Below are 11,623 nucleotides of genomic sequence, written 5' to 3' on the forward strand. Positions count from 1 at the left end.
CAGGCTAAGCCTTTCATAGTTACAAAAATATAAAAAATAAAAATAAAAATAAATGTTTGATTATTAGAAAAACTAAAATATCATCATGCTAAAAAGCATAAGATACATGGAGGTTCCTTTATGTTCCCATACCTTAACACCTTAAGAGAGGACGAGAGGAAAATAAGGGCTTATCAACAATAAAATAAAAAAAGTATTCTAGTACCTAAATGTAACATTTTTTTCGTTAACAAGTTACTAGAAATTTTATACATTACTAAATAATTTTGATCCATCTTAGTCTACATCCATCTTAATTCTGGATTTACCAAGTATTTAGTGGGATCAAAAGCCTTTTCACTCTAAATAAAATTTGCACCTCAAGAAATTAGATCCTTCTTTGCACTTACTAGATCTTGAGTTATGATGGATCTAAGCTACTATAGAAAAAAATATTCCCAATTTCAACTAATATAATGGGTTTGAGATACAGCTCTTGACATTTATGACATCATGCTTTTTAACGTAAAAGAAAAATAATATATAATGTGGGTTTCAATTACAATTACATATATATTCATTCTATTGATTTAACATTTTAAAATGTTATTTTAAAAACATTTTTTACAACATAAAACGTTTTCATATTTATGTGCCACGTGGTTGAAATACGAAATTGAGTCAATGCATAGAGAAAGAAAAAGCGCAAACTATAAAAACTATGATTTATTTATAAATAATATTATTAATAATGAATTTAAACTAAGATAAAGCTAACTGGTCTTTGGTACAGTGAATGGTGAAAGATAATTGATTAACCAGAGGTATAATTTGATACAAAATTTAGGAGGAATGCATCACATTTAAATCCAGTCCACACATTGAGTGAGGTGATGGCGCATGTGGATAATTGAATATTATTTCTTGAACACACATTGTTCATAGTTATAGCTTGTTATGGTATACTGAAAAATCAAACCATTTCTCCTTTTTTTGTTTTCTTGCACTAAAAACTAATGATATGGGAAATGGTTTCTATGTCGGAGCTCCAGTTTTATGTTCCTCCTTGTAAATGAAGCTATTGCAGCCATTTATACAGTTTTTTGGTAAATTTTTCTATCTTTTAAAATTGACAGATAATTTTTTGGATGAGAATTAGGGGTATAGACATACCTCACAGGTGTTGAAGAATCTAGGGAAATCTGGTTTGGAATGATTCTTTAGGACTAGATAACAATTTGTGAAGTCATTTTACTTTTCTTGCTAGCTTTAATATTCTTCTTTTCTTATTACTGCATGTGTTTGCTTCATCAAATTGCTATCAGAACATAAAACAAGAACACAAGATGTTGTCTATCTGCGAGGGCTAAAATCTCTCTTCTCTTGAGAGGAAACCCCTTTAGTAAGTTTCTCTTACTGAATCATCTTCTTGATCAATTCCAAACCCTAGACCCTTGACAATAATAACCTCCAAGAAAAAGTAAAATACTTCCTTCTTCGTGCACTTTTTTCCTTGGATTTTGTCCTACTTCTTTCGACACTTCATTCCCCAGTACTTCATCCTCCTACTTCCTTCGGTAACCGGTGATAGAACTTCTTATGCTTAGTTCTAGAATATATATTTTCTTCCTGATATTTAGTGAAATATTTCACATAATATGGTTGCTTCCTTTTGTTAACCAACCAAGCTCCTTCTTGATGTGAAGTAGCAGACTTGATGTGACAACATTGCAGTCCTAGTTCTTCGCACATGTGGGAGGTTTCCCTTAGTTTTTGACTCCTTTCTCCTTCACTTCTGAGAGTCTCTTATTTGCTTGGGTATGATGCCTTATAGGCCTAATTTACTAGCCCAAACAAGGAGGAATTATCACAGTGATATTTCTGTTGTTATATCCATAGATGACCCTTCTTTTCTCACACATGTGACTGTGTATCCTCCTTAGAACAACCCTATAAACTTCAGCTTGTGTCTCTCCTTCTTCACTACACTAGAGGCTCCTTGTATTTTTACTTTGTGCACCCTTTCTTGGTTCTTCTTCTTCTATAATTTCAGAGTTAGATTTCGTTTTACTTAGAAGAGTGGACAACCTCTATATATAGAGGATTGTCCCTACTTTAGGCTGACTTGACAGATCTAATTCAGATTTCTTCTTTGTAGGTTTCATTCCATGGAGGACACTTGTTGACTTTGCATGGACATATTATCTAGAGTCTAACACATAAACATACAAGGTGCGACAAGCCCTTAAGGTCTTCAACCTTTTGTTTTGACTATTTGACTCACCTATAGAACTTTAGCTTTTGCTAGTCCTATTTCAATGAGCAAGAAACTCATTGAAACATATTATAGAAATAATATTTCTTAAGTAAATAAATACAAATATGAAAATCACATTTATGAAGACCGAACCTATTTACGCTTCCTTCAACACTCCCTGTTAACTAGGGAGGTATTCATACAACATTACAAGGTGTTTTCCTATCTTTCAATCTTGAAGAATTCAGATAAGAGAAACCCGATTTGCAATCCATCTGTTATAGTATCATAATAACCAACAATGTTTACATAGCAAGGCGTTAACTGACAACTCTATCTCTCAATAGATCATATGAAAATGCTAGTGATACCAATGACTTATAGACATGTTAGTCATTATCTCTCAAGGTACATACCGACCTGGGTGTTCACTAGCTATGACCTTATAGGACTATACTTGTCTTGGGTTCCCATCCCTCGAAGAATATCAGTCCTCTTGCCTACTCTTGTCCTAGATTCCCTACACATTGTCAAAGAGTATCGGATGCCATATGATTACCCAATCCTCCCATTATTTCTACCCAAGTGAAGACAATAATGCTTTGTCTTGATTGCATCTACATTTCCATTCATATCCTTCATCTAGACTTACGGTTGTTAGCCTTGGTCTAGTGCATGACACATGCAACGAAAGAACACAATTGTGACTCCTTTGTAGTTAGTGGTGATCCAAAACTCCCTCTTGATCAGGGACTTGTTATATCGCTATCTTAACTAGGGACTCTTTCATTCATCAGTAAATTCTTCTTTGTGGGTCATTTAGATGCTCGATCTATTTCGTTTCTTTGATGTCATGAAGTCTTTGTTCGAACTTCTTCTAGGTAAGGGGCCATCCATCGATCACTTTCCTTCCTATTTTGTCATGTCATTGCTTCCTTCGTGGAAAGTGCATATTTTATCATACATAGGGTTCTTTCGTCATCTAGCTACTCCTTTTTCATATGTCCATGCTTCATAAAACCCTTGTCATGGATACTTTGTTGTACTTTCTCGTTGTTGTAGTGTTTTATTCCCAAAGATGTACGAAAGGAACCCACTTAATATTGTGGATGAAAAACAACCTCAATAATATAAATGGATACTAAACATTGTAGATATGCAACAATTGAGAGAAACAATACCTGCCAAATTCTTGATCTATGCCACAATCATAGTTAAACAACAAAAAGAAAGAGTAATAACTCCAATCATCCAATGCAAACCAGATATACAAATAATAGTTTTATTATAACACCTACGAAGGGACTAAATAAATGTTACTTGTCCCCCTCTATGGGATGGGTTCTTGGCTATCCTTAAATATGTTCAACATGTGTAGAGTCTCTTTCCTCTATAGTCTATAAACCTAACAAAAATCTGGTGTGGGACAATGAAAATTATCAGAGTTACAATAGTGAGTGCAATAATGAAAATAATCAAAAGTGAATAATGAATGGAAACCCTGCTATTTATAACAAAATATTGAGTTATCCTTGAATAATGAGAAATAATAAAATATTATTGATCCCATTCTTGGAATAACCACTTGGAATATTTTATTATATTTTGTTAGGCATGAAACATTATTTGAACTTTTATATAGAAATGTCGGGTAAATAACATGACTTATTTATCATCTCAACAAATTAGTTACGGAAAAATAAACAAATAATGATTTATTTAATTTTTCCTAAGGTATTTAGTCAAATTTGACAAAGAATAATAATTAGTTAGGGATTAATTAATTACTCTTATATAAAAATAAGATGATTAATTCTTTATTTGTTCATATTTAACAATTATGTCAAATATGACAAGGAATAATAATTGAACAATGGTTAAATTAATTATTCATAAAAGAAAGTCAAATAAATAGTGCTTTATTTAATTATTCTTCATGGTTCTAACTATAAATTACTTATCAAAGATGGTTTATTAAGTAATTTCTCAGAGTGAAAGCAATTTTACTATGCTAAAAGTGGTTTTACATTGTGTACTTCGATCCATCTAGTAAATTAGGCTAGATGATCAATTTTATGGTGATAACAGATTTCCCCCAAATGTATGAGTGTCAAGAGAAAAACATATGACCGAAGTACATTCTAAAGACACAATAACTAGACAACATAGCCGAGTCAGAGAGAGAGAGAGAGAGAGAGAGAGAGAGAGAGAGAGAGAGAGAGAGAGAGATCATTAAAATTGAATTCAAAGAGGATAGGGACAAAGGGGGCAAGACTAATTCAAGTCTCCTTCTATTTTGTGGTACCGGACCTCAATGAGGTGGGGGAGGCATACCCATGCCTACCGAAATAACTTAGTACAAGAATAATGGCTCACCTAGAAACATAAACTTGAGCAATGAAGTACATGTTGAATGGTACAACCGTACATGACATGCTTGCGTAAAAGAGATAGAAAATAAAACAATGTGTCCCATATACATAATGCACCCGGGAAAGACTGAGGCATGATTGAATACAATAATATATGAGTACATGAGATGAAAATACCCCTCCCTAAAAGAATGTGTGGGAGGGAGGGTAAAACAAATGAAGAAGGCCTGCTAAATAGGGGAGGGCTCTGCAAACTAGATGGATCATCTGAAGGAGACGTGCATGCTATGAACATTGCGATTGGTAGGAACCGAACACATCAACTCTGTCGAACTACATCTAAGGTAATAGCATAATAGGAATGCATCTGTGCATGTGGGGGGATACCTGAAGGGCTGCCCCATCATGAGTTCTAAAACATGTCATGCACACCCGAGAATCAATAGTACAATATGCTACATCACTGGACCATCAAGTGTATGAATCACGAACATGAAAGAACCAAGTCAAAGGGAAATAATGAGTCCTTCTACTCGATCCAAGGCACCAAACAATAATTAAAATTGGAATAGAGATACACTTCCCTCTAGACCATTGTTCTAGAATGAATGAGATGATGTCCGCGGAATAAGGCCTGCTATAGATGAGTCAATGAGGATCCTCAACTAAGGCATGAGGGAAAATAGTAATATGACTAATGGACTGACACTAGGGATAATGAGGAAAATGGTATTAAGGGAAAAATATATGACTTCCCCTGTCAGAGCATAAAGTGCATGGTTGACCTAGCAGTGAGTGACTCAACTCCGGAGGTGATGGGGATAGTATGACTAGAGGCAAAAATAAGCAACATAGGATGAAAATTATTAGAACATGGATGGAATACTATGACATGACATAATGTGATGTGAAAGAAACTCAATGAATGCAATGGTGACTCATCACGGATGCTCTGAACAAGGGTGACTGGATGACACTGCCACAGAGATGAGGTCGGGTGGGGACCATCAAAACAAGAGTAAATGATGATTACTAATGATGAAAATCAACACTTGGTATGACATGTATTCAGAGGAGAAGGACCTCAATGTACAAGTGTCACATTATGAAGAAATTTGACTTTGTGAGGTAATGAAGTGGCTCTTCTTGGAAAAATGGTTTCCATGCGAAGTGTCAAATCATCAAAAACTAAGGGAGACCCATTATAGAACTCAATGAGAGATTTCCAATGGTGCTAACAGTTCATCAAACTGAACTACGGTTTAGTCACAATGGGTGTCAAAAAAATTGTGGATTTTTCTATTAAATGACATTTTCCTTCTAATTTTCATTTATTTTCAACGTGAGATATGGTGAATTTTGAGAGGAGGAAAAGGCCCTAAATCTTGTGGAGATCATAGCAGATAAACTGACCATCAGAATTGGGATCTATAACTTTTAGAAAAGTTTCCTTACTTGTCTAAAGATGGCCTGAATGCTTCTTGGAATGATGGTTCCTGGTGACGAATAAGAGAAGAGGAAAGCGAGAATGAAGTACTAGAGGAGGTCTAGAATCATTCTCACCATCTATGTCAAACATGGGGACTATGTGGACATAGAGTAGAATATTTGAAGATATGGTATCAAACGTATACGATATGTGATGTGCATATGGCTCGCCGAAGAGGCCGTTAGGACAAGTTATCCAAGGAATGGGAGAATAATTGACCATAAATAGATTAAGTGGGATCTAGGAAGATAATTAATTGAGAGGATGACTAGGGGAAAGCTATCATGTCATCAAGCATGGGATACCACCCACAAGCATATGTGATGGAGAGGATTCATTTCGTATGAAAAGGCGGGAATGATGTTCCCTAGCAGGAGTAGTTTTTGGAGCGCCATTCTATTCTGAGTATTCAAAAATGGGTTTCAACCATATTTCCATCGTTGGCACAAAATCTTCCAAAGGGTGATAAGGAGATCATGGGGTCTATGATTCCCCTAGTATGCTATGGGAGTACCAGATGTATTTAGAGTAGTGGATGCCAAACACTTATATGTTTTATGTGATACATAATATGATTATGCATGCTACTATGACGAGGATGGTTCACCATGTGTTATGGTTATGGTTGACTTATGTGGTATACATGTGATAAATGCCAATCTAGAACGTTATTTGCAATGACATCTACATAGTGATTTTGGTCTCTAGGGATATGACTCAAAGTAATGGTTTCAAATTTACATACTAACAAATTAATAGGTAGATATTTTCTAAATAGGACTTGGTTATGCACATGATATGCACCATTCAATTGTATGTCAAGTAGCAAGGAATCTAAAAAAACATGAAGATGAAGGATGTGATGAGTAAGGGAATCAAATAAAAAACCTATCACTACATCATATTCAACCTGGTTATTGTTGGTAGATCTGTTGCACACACTGTTTGAAAGGACTAACGTATGCAAGGGGATAAAAATGGCCCATGCTGTCGAGGCTAGATTCCTGGAGACGTTACTTGCACTGTCAGCATGATCGATGTCTGGTGTGTATCATGGATCCATATGAAAGGTGCAAAATACAAGGGATGAGATGATGCAATCTACCTAACTTCATGGAAGAAATAAAGAAACACAAATCAAAGGGATGTGCTATGAGTGACATTTCTTGAGATAGAGTTCCCTGAGATAATTATGAAAGAAATTCCCTTCATAATCATCGAAAAAATATGCCCCCTTGCCTATGTGGAAGGGTAATCAAGGGTAGACATAGATTCCATGATGTCCTCATCATAATGGAAGATGGGTGGATAGTAGGAAGACTAACTACATGATGCGGCAGCAGTACCTGGTGCATCAAACCGAGAAATAAGGTTCACATATAGATAATCTTGAATGGTGGATGATGAGATGGTAGATGGAGGATCTATGGATGTTGAGACGTAGGATTATGTCAAAATAAGTCCAATAGAAGCATGCATAAAAACGCTCGAAAGGTTTTTCTTCAAGGAACTGAAGGATGATGACAGGTAAAGGATATGGCCTGTCGTATCCGTCATCTCGACAGTGAGGGGAGGGATCGCGATAGTGGAACTAGAGTTTCCCTGTTCCAGAATCAATGGGTAGAGGAGTAGATGATCCACTTTAAGTGGCTTTGTATTCACGAAGTTCCTCAAGGAAATTGCAAAAGCCATTGAGATGAGGGAAACAACGGTGATTTGTGTGCAACATCTTGAATTTCTTTGGTGGAACAGGCAAGTTAACATGGAATTCAGGGATATTTGACTCAAGGAACATTTCGTGAACCAAATGTTCATGTTGCAGAAGTACAAGACAATTGTTGGTGGCACGCCCAACAACTTTACATAAAGAAAATGAAGGTTATGGATTTGGGGCCTTAGGGGTTGGAGTAGCTTGGGGAGCCTTCTACTTAGGTTCTTTCCTCTTAGTTTTTCCCCACTTTGAGATACTTTTGCAACATGAGTGGGTTTATGTTGAGGTTGGGTTGGAACTAAAGTAGCAGCAGGAGCCGTATGTACTGGTTCAACCGGGGTCAAAGCATGATAAGGTCATAGCTGAGCAATCATAATTCTTGCAAGGGGATTGATGTACCTACTAGCAGACCCAAAATTCATGTTAGGAAGGACCAACGAAACCATGACAGGGAAAAAAATACCCCCCAGAGGGGGGAATAAGAAAGGTATCTATCCTGAAAGGTAATGTCCTTGCAGAATAGCTCCTGAACTATTGAGACCTGGGGAAACAAATCCTAGTGGACACATAGGAGAGGCACCCACAAACGTAGGAGGTCCTGAGAGGGTGGATCTAGAGCGCTTAGATGAAATGGAAACAACAGGGTGATGAGGAGTTGGTTGTTGATCAGATGTACTAGACTACTTAAGAGCAACTCGTGACGCTTGCAATATACAAACACTCATAGAGTTAGGCTCTGAGATTAGAGGGGAAGGACTAGGGAAAACAACCAACAATGAGGAACCCTTATACACTATAGGTGAAACACTGGTAAGAGGAGTTGAAGACTGATTATCTGACATTGATGTGACAATGGAGTTGGGGGAGATCATAAATGTCGACTCGTAGTATGTCAACTGATCGATGGTAATGATCTTCCCTTAATGGGGGAAGCACATCTTTTTGAATACTGCAGATGCGATGACTCACATGGCATATGTGTAAATACGACCTAAGAGAATGTTATAATCAGAAGGCATCAATAACCTCAATATAGACATGAACAATGTTGCCCGTAAGGGCCACTAGACAGTTGCAATACATGCGAAGAGGCTGAGAGGAGTGTTCATCCCATGCACAAAAATTAGTGGTGGAGGGGGGCAACTCAGGTGACTTGATTTGTTTCCAAATGGTAGTGTACATCACACAGGTGGATGTGCCTTCATCAATAATGCATTGGAAGATGATGGCATTATAGACTCTAACTGGTATCTGGAAAGAAACAGATGAAGGAAATGGAGGATGTTCTGATGTATCAACTAGGATGAAAATCAAAGGATTGTCAGAAGGATCTGCTTCACACAAGGTAGTTAGTTGAGATTCCTTTTGAGATGGGCACGACTGGAGGATTTCCACTATCGACATGGCAGCAGGTGATTGTGCCAAGTCGTCTATTATACTATATGTATGGGAAATTCCCTTAGAAGTCGCATTACGGTGTAATGATCCCTCTGGGATCTTGAAAATGACCTCAAATTTAGTTTGAGGGATCTATAATGGACCATTTGGTCTCATAAGAGGCTCAGCAAATTTTTTGGTTTTGGATTGAGTGGCAGATGAAGTCGATGGTTTGTCATATTGACACGACCGAGTTTGTAGGTTGATATCGGTTGGATTAAACTTATCAGTGTTCATCACAAGGATCTGGCAATCACCAAGACCGAAAGGTTGGCGGAGATGGGCTTCTTCACTTAGCTGAGGTTGAGCAAAAAAAAATCCTTACTGAGGGAAAGGATTTGTGAGCACATTTGGTTGAGATGGCACAAGACTCTAAGGCGATTATCGACCTCTAGAAGCTGATTGAGCTTCCCATATTTCGTGCATCCCAGGTAGGAGAGGAAACTCATGCGTATAATTCCCATGTACACCACAACATGAATAAGGCTTGTTCATACACATAGCCTTGTTCTCCTTGGGATAGTTTCCCTATTGCTGGTTGTTGGTGTTAGGCTGGTTCCCCTGGGGTTGACTAGGTTTCTTACCTTGATTACCCTTTTTACCCTTGTTGCCCTTCCCCTTATTATTTTTCTTCAAATCTTTGGGATTGGTCGCACTCTGCCGCGCAAACACTTGACCCTGATGGGGCGGTGGCTGTTAGGGCTGAGGATGTGTGGGAGGTTGTGGAGCTCATGCTTGAAGGGTTGGAGAGTTAGGTTATGCATAAGGAGGAAAAATGGTTTGGTAGACAGGTTTGGGTCTTGAAAATATGTTGCTAGCAGGAGGGGCATAAGTGTTGGAGGAACTGGTACTCTCTTGTGGATATCCATAACTTTGTTGAGTATATGGCGAAGGGTATGAAAGATTTCCAATGACACTGCCAGTGGTGTGAGATGCCCCCGATGCATTGGCACTTCTAGGATGAGGGAGGCATGGAATGACGGTATAGACATAACCGTATTGCGCATAAATCAGGTCTTATCTTAGAGCAATTTGGAGATCTTCTTCCTCAGTATGAGGAAAATGAGACACGATATCTTTTCAAATGGGTGATAAGAGGCTCCTAAAAAACCAATCTAGGTAGACATGTTCTTCAAAGTGCGAAGCACAACATGTGCTCCTCCTTAGACACCACTCTTGAACATGGTCAGAAAGGTCAGTGGCGAAGGATTAAAGAAATGAGGTTAATGTATTTGTACCTGTGTCATACCAAAGAGCTAACTGGAAATATGATGGAACGGTTTAGCAAGCATCGCGAGAACTGAATGAGATTCAGCAGGTTGGTCTACATACCATTTTACAGTGTCTCCAGTGAGTGTGCGTCAGAATAGCCAAAGACGAATGGAGTCATAGGTAATGGATTTGGATGAACACCACATGTGGAAGGATTGGACATGGTTGGTAGGATCCTCTCCAGCATTTCCCTCAAACTTTGGGATGCTTGAGGGAAGCTTAGTTGGCATTGAAGTCCACCCAACATCATGGTGTATAGGGTAGCTTATCAACCGGATAAAATATGATATAATTAACCCAATCATACTGGGGAGGATGGGGGATGCCAAAATGGTTCCTAAGAGTATTCCTCTTGATCTAACCATTTGGATAAAACCAGAGCCAATAGTAGGTTGGGTTCTTGCACCATCTGTGGGTTTAGACATGGTGACAATATCCAGTGAAGGAGGCTCGAAATTAGATGAGGAATCAGATGAACCAAGAGGAGAGTCAGTGTGGGGACTCGGAGGCCTATGAACTCGAACCTAATGGTGAGGGGTAATATGGCCAAGCGAAAACTAGGGGTGAAGGCCTAATAGTCTCTGTGACAAATGCCTTGGTGGCACAATAATGGTAAGACACACGTTACGCAAAAATGGTGAACGAAGATCAACAATATTACTTTCTATCGACAAGGTTAGATAAATTTATTATGTTAAGTCTTGGCTTGGCAGTGTAAACCAAGCACCTTTCACTTAATGTGTTCTTGTCTGTACAAGTGTATTTATTGATTAAGCCCCGATCATGTTTGTAAAAAAGGAAAAAACATGTTGAAAATAAATTGAAATTAACAACAAAAAATGAAAATCAGAACAATTAACTAAATCACGCACAAACTGGGTTTGCAAACATTATTGTGGATAGTGGCCAAATTGACAGAAAATAGAGTAAAACGGTGACGATATCTAAATTTTTGGGTGACTTGGATCAAGTGACACTAAGCTACTAGAAAGTGGTGTAACGATAGCAAAAAATGAGAGGAAGATCACTACAAAAAGATATGGATATGGGCGCAGCAACCAGGGCAACCGATGGGGCCCTAAGGCCAAGGACTAAACAAGTTGTAA

Source organism: Pinus tabuliformis, chromosome 5_1 (assembly GCF_031772625.1).
Source record: "Pinus tabuliformis cultivar Carrire ecotype Pingquan chromosome 5_1, CPIR1, whole genome shotgun sequence".
Classification (NCBI taxonomy): Eukaryota; Viridiplantae; Streptophyta; class Pinopsida; order Pinales; family Pinaceae; genus Pinus; species Pinus tabuliformis.